Below are 11470 nucleotides of genomic sequence, written 5' to 3' on the forward strand. Positions count from 1 at the left end.
ATATGTATAAACATGCCATTGAAAGTATAAATAGGAAATAATTAATAGAGAGAAGTAGTAGAATTAAGAAAGGTTGGGAAAATCTTCTTGTAGAAGGTGGGATTTTATTTGGGACTTAAAGGAAACCAGGAAAGTCCATGGGCAGAGATAAAGAGGAAGAGCATTCCAGGTATGGGGGGCAGTCAGATAAAATGCTTGGAGCTGAGAGATGGAGTGTCATGTTTGAGAAATTTAAAGGATGTCAATGTTATTGTATTTAAGATTATGTTTTGGGGGTAAGGTGTAAGAAGACTGGAAAGAGAGAGGGAGGTTATGTTAGGGAAGGCTTTAAATGCCAGTTAATTTTGAATCCGATTCTGGAAGAAATATGAATCCATTAGAACTTTGACATAATTAAACCTAAGCTTTAGGAAAATAATTTTTGTGGCTGAATAGAGTGGATTAGAGTGGGGAGAGACTTGGACCGACCAACAACAGGCTGTTGAAATAATACAGCTGTGAGGTGATGAGGGCTTGTACTAGAGCAGTGGCAGTGTCAAAGGAGAGAAGAGGATGTATTAGAGATGTTACAAAAGTGAAAATGACAGGTTTTGGCAAAACCTTGGATAAGGTAGAGGGGAGATTGTGAGAAATTCAGGCTGACTCCTAGGTTGTGAGTTGGAGTGACTGGGAAGATGATGTTGCCCTATACAGTCATAGGGAAGGTGGAGAGGGAAAGACCTGGGAGAAAAGAAAATGATTTCCATTTTAAGAATCCTCCTGCTTATCAATTCAAAATGATTAAAAGGCATTTGGAGATATGAGATTGGAGGTCAACAGAGAGGTTTGGATTGGATAGGTGGGTTTTAGAATCATCATAAAGATGATAAATACATAGGAGCTGATGAGATCACCAAATAGAGAGAAGAGGACCCAGGGCCAGATTTTGAGAGACATGTATGGTTAGAGGGCATGACCTGGAAACAAAATTAAGAAGGAGTGAATGCTGTCCCAAAAGCCTAGAATAGAGAACAACAAGGAGAAAGTGGTCAACAGTGTCTGAAAAAAGGCTGCAGAGAAGTCAAAGAGAATGAGGATTGAGAAAAGACCATTGGATTTGGCAATTGAGATTTCATTAGGAACTCTGGAGAGATTAGTTTCAGTGGAATTATAAGGTCAGGAGCTGGACTGTAAAAAGTTAAGAAGAGAGTGAGAGAAGAGAAAGTACCAGCATCTATTGTAGAAGGCCTTTTTGAGAAGTAGCCCTGAAAAAGCAGTAGAGATATCAAGTGTATAAGTGGTCACATTGTTTTCACTTCTAAAATGAAAGCTTCTTGGGAGTAGGGTCTAGTTCATTTTTTGTCTTTGTATCTTCAATGATTGACACAGAATAGACATTTAATAAGATTCAGTGAATGAATATGTCACTTGTTTTCTCTCCCAATGCCAGTTGGTTGGCTATCTTTTTCTAATCATAGATTAGAGGATTTGAGGATTGTAGGAATATAGACATAGAGCATAAAGGAACCTCAGAGGATCTTGAGTCCAACTACCTTATTTTATAGATGAAAAAATGATGTCTGAAGAGGGCAAGTGATTTGCTCAAGGTCACATAGATGGTAGGTATCAAAGACAGGATTCAAACCCCTCTGATTCCAGCACCAGTGCTCTTTTCACTGGATCACACCGAATCTAATTTCCTCATGGCTTGGGAAGATTTTCCAAGTTACCTTTTTTAATTATTCCAGCTGGAAAAGAAATCTTGGAGACATTTTTGAAAATGACACAAGGGATGGACTTAAGATATTCGGTCTTCTGCCAGTTTGTTTGAATTATGGTGCTTAGCTCTCTAAATCATGAAGCAATGATTTTCCTTATTGAATGATTTAATGACAAAAAGAGAATTTATTAATCATTTATTATATACCAAACATTGTGTTAAGCATTGGAGGTACAAACAGATAGAAAGCAGAGACTTTTAAAGAGTTCTAATTGGGTAAGAAACATATAATTAACAATGCATTAATGGTGAGCTTTATCACTCTGGAAGATTGTAGAAGCCTTCTCACATTGAAAAATCTCCATGTCCTGTGGTCTCTTCCTTTGATTGGTCAATTCTTACTGGCCCTCTATTTTATACTAGGTGCCCATGTCAGTTACTTCAGCTCCTTGATTCCCCTCTGGGTTCCAATCCTGTCACTCAAGACTTCTTTCTTCTTTCGCTCAGTGGGTACCTTCTCTTCCCTCCCCTCCTTTTCATCTTCCTTTTATGTTCTGTCCTCACCTATTATACTGTGTAAGTTCCTTTAGGGCAGGGACAATCAATTTCAATTTTTGCTTGCATTTATGTTTCTAGCTCTAAGCAGAGGACTGTAAACCTCAAATTTCCTTAGACTTATAAATGTTGGAAATTTCACCATTGGGATATTTCATACTTGGAAAATTTCTTACTGATAGTCTATTGGAATGGGAACCCCATTGGCATGGGAGGTTCCTTCTCTTCCCTTCTTAAGATTACTTTAGGACAGAAACCCTTTGCTGAACAATGGAAAGGACTTTGACCTATGCTTAAGCATAGAACAGGAATTTCTTTGAGTCATGATTGATTTTAGAATTGATACAATGGAGATACTTGGAATAAATCTCCACCCTATTCAGTCCTAACAGGATTGAGTAAGGGCTGCAGCCCAGATCAAAATTTAATTATTCCAATCTCTACCCTACTCAGGTTAACAGGATTTAGAAAGGGCTGTAGCAAAGGAGCAAAGATTTAATCATTTGAAAATATGACCTTCAACAGACATGTGCAAAAGCCAGAAACCTCTGGGCGGTCCTGGGTTAAGCTAGAGCCTCCATTGGCACAGGGAAATTGATGAACAGTGATTGGTAGATGGGAGAACTGAGGGGAGGAACTTGGATGGTTTCCTTAAAGATAGGGGGTCTGAAGACTCCAGGGGGTTGGTTGAATAGTTGGTCGGTGTGGTTCGTGTGGGCTCTGAGAAGCTTGCTCTGAAGGAAGCTGAAGGTGGAGGCCCCTGAGACTGTTTCTCCATTTTGGTCACGTGAGTAATAGGGACTGATCTCTTTTCTTTGCCCCAGCTATCTAAGGGCTTGGGCCTTTTGGCCCAGCCTAAACAGAAGGGGTATTTAAGCCCTATTTCCTTCTCTCCCTTTTCTCTCTCTCTATCTCTAATTACTTCCTCCTATTGTAATTAAACTCCATAAAAGATTGACGGCTGATTTAAGTTTTCATTTAGGAATTAAACTCCATAAAAGATTGACGGCTGATTTAAGTTTTCATTTAGGAATTACATAGCTTAATTTAATTTAATTTAGCTTAAATTAATATATATCAGTCTTTTAAAGTGATTCCCTTGTAACAGGACCTAACACATAGTAATATTTCTTGACTTGTTGACTTGATAATTGAAGGACACCAAAAGTCCTTTTTAAAAAAAAATTAAAAAAAAATTAAAAACAATTTTTTTCTTTTTTAAAAAATTTTCCTTTTTTAGTATTTTTTTTTGTGTGTGTGGTTATATGATTCATGCTCTCTCCCTCCCCTCTTTCCTCCCCCATCCTGGAGTTGACAAACAAGTCCACTGGGTATATATGTATTATCATTCAGTACCTATTTCCATATTATTCAGTTTTGTAATAGGATAATCTTTTAAAACCCAAACTGGGGGAGGCAGAGCCAAGATGGCCTTGGAGTATAGGGGCTCATGACCTAGAGTCATGGGTGATGATGCACAGGATGCTTTAAATCTACAGTAGTTTGTTTTTTTTTAATGTGGTAGGGTTGCTGCTATACTTTAAATGCTTCATTAATGGATATGCTTCTTCTGAAAGTAGAATATTATACACGCAAGTTTTAACTTCAAAGAATATCTTAAAAGGAAAAAGGGAGAAGGGAGAAATCCACTTATCTAATTGCCTTGTTGAGATTTCTTCTGTCACTGAATTCAGACAAGGTCTATTGAATTAGTCTCATGGACTTGAACTAATTCCCATTAGCACCATAGTTGTGTTTAGGACAGCTCACAGGATTTTAGAGATAATTTAGTTCAACCTCTTCATTTTGTAATTGATCAAACTTTTTTTGTTTTGTTTTTAAATTGTTAAACCTCATTTTATTTATTTATTTATTTTTTACATGTATCATTGGTCAGTGATCAAACTTTGACTTTGAGAAGGGGATTGACATTCCCAAGGACACACAGGCAGAATGTAACAGAATTCACATTCACCGCTGACTCCAAAGGAGCAACCTTTCTACCAATGAGTGTTTTTCTTCAAAATTATTTCCCTAATACTTATTTTTAATAGTTTCCAACATTTCCCCTTATTATCTATTTCCAGTACTATTGCTAGCATTGTATCCATATTTTTTATTTTCACTGGTTTTTCTATGTTGTTTGCTCCCAGAATTGTTTCTAAGATTAATGTTTGTGTAATTTAATTGAACCAAATTGATTTCTCCCATGCCCTGCTGCTTTGAAAGTAAAACTCTCCTTTATTTCTCATAACAAAGAAAACAATGATGGGGGAAGGGAAGCAGACTGGACTGTTTTCTCCATTTAGATTTATGTTTAGGAGTTATTGCTTTTGACAACAAATCATGGTCCATAAGTTAATTAATAAGTTGAAATAACTACTCAGAGTTTAGAAACTGGGATGCCTCTTTGCTTACTGGAATGAACTGTATTGACAAAAACAGTTGCAAATGTTTCTTTTCCACCCAAGACATCTGTCATGTTTGGCTCCTTAGTGCAGTCTATAAAAGCCCAGGGTGAGTGCTCTCCCTTTCCTCCGGAGGCCTTGTCACTAATGAGATCTTTGGTTGGGCTGAAGATGGAGAGATGAGAGGGACAGAGAAGAGAAAATATCCCACCAGAGCTCCAATGGAGACGCTCTCCGTCGGATGGGACATCTCTGGCGTTTGGCTTCTGCTTCCCAATTCTGCAGTTCAGGACCTTTGCTGCTGGAGAGGGAAAAGGGATGTAAAGATGTGGGTCCAGGTTTTGGAGGCCAGCCCTGTGACATTTATTCTTCCTGCTAAATGGGTCAGTGTTTAATGTCCAATTGATGTCCGCTATGAGGCAGCAGTAGATAGAGTTTCAATGGAATTAGTGGATGAAAAATGATGTTTTTGTCAGAATATCTGCCTGGTCATCACCTCTAGCTCTGACAGATGTTGGCCAGATGTGACATAAACAGGGGCTCCTTGTGTCCCCTAAACTTAGAGTAAAGGGTCCATCTAAATCTGGGAAGAGTTTTTGGCCTTTGGAAACCAGAGTAGCCTACAGGATGAGGCCACGTGGCCCAATGGATGAGTCAAGAAGAACAACATTTGAATCCTGCTGCCAATGATTCCAATCAAAGATACAGGAATAGAAGGGCCACAGAAATCTTATGGATCATGAGGGATTGAGAGAACTGGGGCTTGGAGAGTTTGTAATTTATCAGATTATAAATTTATTAATAAGTTGAAATAATTAATAAGTTGAAATAACTACTCAGGGGCAGTTGGGTGGTTCAGTGGATTGAGAGCCAGACCCAGAGATGAGAGGTCCTGGGTTCAAATATGGTGTCAAACATTTCCTAGTGGTGTGTCCCTGGGCAAGTCACTTTACCTAGCCCTTACCACTCTTTGGCCTTAGAACCAATACACAGTATTGACTCTAAGATGGTGAGGGTTTTGAAAAATAAAATAAACTTATTAGACAGTTTCTAGTGGTAAGTGCTCTCACATATATAAATATTAGCACATATTTATATATAATAAAATATACATAAATATGTATAATATATGAAATTATACAGACAACAAGAATCAGAGGTGATATTTGAACCCAAATCCTCTGACTCCAGAAATCATGTTTTTTCCACTGAACCATACTTAGTTATTTACTGTCTGACCCTGGGCAAGTCCTTTTGTGTCTCTGAGCCTCAATTTCCCTGCTGTATACAATAAGGGTAATAATAACATCTATTTCACAGAGTCATTATGAGGGTTAAACCAGATATTAACTATAGTGTAGATAAATGGGAACCATCATTACCATTAAGAGGGTTGGACATTCCTAATAAACCAGGAAGTTGTGGAGGATCTCTATATGAATGACTTTTTGGAAATATGGGATTCTTTCAGTGTAAAATCATCCAGACATACCCTGTCCAGCAAATATGTAGAGAGTGGAGTAGAAGTTCTTTGCATATGAGCATCCTTTGCTTGAAGGAAAAATGTCTCTCTTCAAGCGTCCTAAACTTTGCTTTAACTCGGCTTCTTTGAGGTCCTGCTGACCTAGTACAGTGTGTGCTGGTTGACCTGCCTGTTCAGAGAATCAAAGCAATTGGAAGAGAGAAAGACTCATTTGTTCCGCTAGCCTATTAAGTATCCTCTTGGCATAGGATTATCTTATTCAAGACACTGACTGGCCTCACTTCTCTCTTTTCAGACAAGAGATCACTGACAAGCTGCATTTCAGCCCATGGAGAGTGTTCCCAGAGTTCTCCATTTTTGTCTTTTCCTAATCATCTCAACACAAAATGGGGAGATCATTCAGCAGTTTCTAATTAGTCAGGGATTTTTTATCTTTCTGTATTACTCCATTATGTTCACTTTATATTCCAGCCTAACTAGTCTCCATACATACCATCTCATCCTGTAATAATTAAAATTACGAGGCTGATAGAGGCTTTATAACTTTATTAAATAAAAGTAGTAGTAGTAAAGAGAGGGAAAGGTAGGAAAGAGGTAGAGAGATACTTCACCTTCTAATCAATTGGCCGCCATGATGAATTGAAGCTAAGCACTGACAAGAGTTCCTCCAGGTTCCTTCGCTCCAGCCAGAAGACCCCAAAGATCTCCTGGTTACCACTTATAAGCTCTTTTCTCCAACCACTAGCTCTTACATGCCACATCTCAGGAACCAACCATTGTTTCTTAATTTGCCTGGACTGCCCAAAGGGGCAGAGCCTCTGGGATCAGTTTCCTGTCTCATTGGTTCCTTGGTTCTTTAACTTCCTTTTTATGAAGGCTCATCTATACCTGAATTTACTCAGTGGTCTTTGACCTCCATGTTATTGAGAGATGACATTAAACAAAGAGACGTAATGGAGAGAGAAATTCTCTACCAGCAATCCTCTATCTTTATCCCTTTGCACAGGCTGTCCCTCTGTGCCTGGAGTTTTTATCTCTTCCCCCCCCCCCCCCCCTTAGAATTCCTAGCTCCATTCTATCTCCTACAGAAGGTCATTCTTGATTCCCCTCTTCCCCCAGCTCCATAGCTTAGAACCAATGACCCTATTTTCTACAATTATAATTTTGAATTTGAATGTTGGGAGAATGAATAAAGTGACTACTTCAAAGGATTAATTATTCACGTTAATCAGGACCAAGATGCCTTTTCCCAAATTATTTATTGTGTATATACTTTGTATTTACTTATCTGTATATTTGTTATGGAATGGAAGGTCTTTGAGAGCAGGAGCTATTTTTGTCTTGGTGCATCCACCACTTAGGACAGGTGCCCTGGAAATGCCTGTCAAGTGAATGGATGAAGTAATAAATCTACCACATGCTAGGTACAAACTTGGGCACAATGGGTAGAGGAGACGGACTGAGAATCTCCATCTAAGGAAATTACCATTATTGGGAGGAAGCCAGACTTCTTGGGAGGAGCAGTAGTTTTGACAGAAATGGGAGAGGGGCTGCTTGTGTAACCTGAGATCTCAATAACCTCCCCCAAAGCAATTGAACACACTAGAAATAGCACAGGTCTTGAGTTATAGGAAAGGAGTTCAAATCCTGATCCATTGACTTAATATCTATGCATAGTTGGGAAATCACTTATCCTTTCTGGGTCCTCAGGGCCTCCTTTGTAAAATGAAGGGTCAGGCTAGAGATGGTATCTAAGGCTCCTTCCAGTTCTGAATCTCTGATCTTATAACCTATATACGCCTGGAGCAGGATTTGAAGACAGCAGGAGGGGAGGCTCTATCTGATGCTTCATTGCTTCACGACATTTGTTCCTCCCATAAGTGTGTGTGTTTTCCAAACAATGGACTTCTAATCTAAAATCTGTGGACCACCTTGATGTCCCAATTTATGAATTCTCTTTCTATTAAGTAAACATTACTTTTAAAAAGTAGACACCATCAAGCAAGATATTTGTTGACTTATCAATTATTAAAAATAGAAGGACACATGAAACACAGTCACCTCATTTTCCAGTTGAAGAAGTCAGGGTTCAGAAAGAAGAATTGGCTTACTTGATGTCACATAGCTAGCTGCTGCCAAGCCTGGGACTCGGCCTTAGATCTCCTGATTTCTAATACAAGTCATTCCCTGCCTCTAATCTCCCAGGCCCCCCCTTCCCCCAGACGTGATTTTATTGGTATATGAATCTGCCAGTGTGGAAAATGATCTCTGTGCACAAAGGTCAGCAATTCCTTGGTCATTTGCATGGATTAAAAAAAGAATTTTCTAAGGAATGACTAGCATTTGCTACTTTAGAATTTTTGTATTGGTTCTTTTTGTTTTTAAATCTCTCATTCCCCAATATAGCTTTTCCTACTTACAGAACTCTCTCTTATAGCTTATCCTCTTGAAGAGTTTTCTGACTCACTGAGACATCAAGTGATGTATCCAGGGTCATAGAGTCATTATGTGACAAAGGCAGATCATGGTCTTCAAGGTCTTCAAGACTTTTAAGACTATGATGCCTCTCATGGGGAAGGTTGTTGACATCTAAATTAGGCAAACCAGGAAAATCTGGTCCAACAGACACACTGATGGAATAAAAAAAAAACACCAAAACAACAACTTAGGATCATGAGAAAACCCATTTGAATGAGGCCAGACATTGACATGGTAGATTATTTATTCTGACACAACACAAAAACATTTCCAATAAAGAGCATTTCAGAACCAGGCTTACAAGTACTCATTAGGGATTATTTCTCTGTATAAGAAAGAATTCAAGACAGTAAAGACTCTAAGCCTGGGCAAAGTCATCCTTTTAACTCAAGTGATAAAAAGCACCATTGGTTTATGTGTCATTGAGTTTGTGAAAATATGATTCCCTTGCTTTAAGGCTTCAAAAAAATTAGCTATAATATTACAGCCAAACAAATCCATCAGTTGGCTTTAGTAGTGGGTGGTTTGTCCACCAGCTGCTTCTCTCTCCTTCTTTCTTGACTTGAGACAGCTGTAATTTAAAATGTGGATTAGCCCTGAAATCCATGTAGTTGGAACGGTAGATGCTGGCTTCACTTCTGGGAAAGGTTATTGTGTAATTGCCTGATTCATGGAGCACTGCAACTAATGCAGCTGAAAGAAATGGAACACATTGGAAACGAGTGACAGCTGATCTACAAATAGATGGCCTCGGAATGTAAACATCAGTAGGGGGAATTCATTAAGTGCCTGTTAAAGGCTTTTGATTTAACTCTGTCAATCTTTTTAGAAAATCAGATTTCCTTTTCAAATAAACTCAAATGACAAATGATAATTATCTGAAAGGAAAGTGGTATGATAAATACAGAGGCACCTTATGCTGCTCCTCAGTTTTAAAATATAATCTGCTCAGACTTCTGATGGCTTGTTGTTTCATGAAATCCTCATCATTTTTCCATCAATATTTCATCTCCTGAGGGCTGTTGTAATGAAGAACTCAGCAATCCAGGAAGATGACATAGCCATGACGTACCACTTTGGGTGTGATGGAGCTGGCTCAGCCACTAATAATCCTGCTGAATGCTGGTGTTGGAAAGTTATCCTCTATTTAAAGATGAATTTGTAATTGTTGTTATTATTGTTATTAATTAATTAATTACTATTTACAAAACTCAGGCCAGTTTATGAAGAATTTCTTGCTGATCCATCTGGTGAATATTCCAGAACTTTAATGTCCTGGATCACTCAATAATCATTCATTTATTCATTCATTTATTTATTCATTTATAGGCAATGGGGGTTAAGTGACTTGCCCAGGGTCAAACAGCTGGGAAGTATCTGAGGCCAGATTTGAACCTAGGATCTCCCATCTCTAGGCCTGGCTCTCAATCCACTGAGCTACCCAGCTGCCCCTAATATGATAATTGTTGCCTTAAAAGCCTTCATGATTTTCAAATATTCAGTGGTTTTATATATTGAGATGGTTATTTATTCTGCCATTGCTTATTTTTTGGAAACTAGCTCTTAAAGTAAGTTAGAGGCTAGAGAAAGAGCAACATTAAGTAGAGATGTTTCTTTTATTAGCACAAACTCTGAACCCAGTTCTCTGGTCACAGTTATGCAACTGCCTCATTGTACAACCCATAGGAACCTCTCTCAGTCTCAGTTTACCCATTATGAAGTGACTGTGCCAGATCAGATAATCCCTAATATCTCTTTCTGGTGGGATAGTCTATGATTCTAGACAAGGTAAAATATAATTTTCTCAAACTAACTTTATATCAACAAAATTAGCAATATACTTTCTGGTGGAGGTGGTTACTTATTGTAACTTTACATAGAAAATGCCACAAAATTAATATGCCTACATTCTTGAATGTTTAACTTCTGAAGCCAGTTTAAAATTCATTTTTTCATTTAAACTGTGAATTTGCTAGCTTATCTTTGGGCCCTTCTGAATTTTCTTCTGCTCTCTACTGAGTATTTTAAAAATGTTTCATTGGTGTCCTTTTCTTTCTTTTTTTGCTTCACTATCATGACTTCTCAGCTTCCCCCATGTCATTGAAGATGTTCCTGGCAATAAAGGAGTACAGGGAAATGTGACAAACCCATGTATCCAAAATGGGTTTGAGCAAACATTCATATTGGTAGCAATGGAGTAGTTTATAGAAGGTGGAGGAGGAGTATGTGGAAGAGTAGGAGGAGGAAGAGAAGAAGAAGAAGAAGAAGAACAAGAAGAAGAAGAACAAGAAGAAGAAGAAGGATGGAGATGAGGAGGAAAGAGGAGATTTGTCAAATTTGTCAATTTATCAAAGTTCTTCAATAATCAAACTAAAGCTCATAGTGGATAGGGGCTGCTTGTCTTTTGTTCATATATCTCTGGCACTAACACAGTGCCTGGTGCACAGAAGGTGCTTAAAAATGCTTATTGATTCATGGCTAACAACTTCATAAGTTTAAGTATCATTATCCTTATTTTCCTCAGATAAAGAAACTGAAGCCAAGAGTGGTTAAATAACTTGAAATCCAGGTCTTCTGACTCCAGATCTAGGGTCAATCTACCTCCTGTAGCTCCAAGCTGAATCTATCTGAGTTTTACACTTGAGACATCTCTGGGAAAGAGACAGAGGTCAGGGACATTTTAAATCAATTTATCATGGAGCAGCTAGGTGGAGTTAGGATAACCTGAGTTGACATCTGGTCTCAGACACTTCCTAGCTGTATGACCTTGGACAAATCATTTAACCTTGTTTGCCTAGCCCATGCCCTTCAGTCATAGAATTGTTACTAAGACAGAAAGTAAGAGTT

The sequence above is a fragment of the Monodelphis domestica genome, chromosome 8 (assembly GCF_027887165.1).
Source record: "Monodelphis domestica isolate mMonDom1 chromosome 8, mMonDom1.pri, whole genome shotgun sequence".
NCBI classification, from domain to species: Eukaryota; Metazoa; Chordata; class Mammalia; order Didelphimorphia; family Didelphidae; genus Monodelphis; species Monodelphis domestica.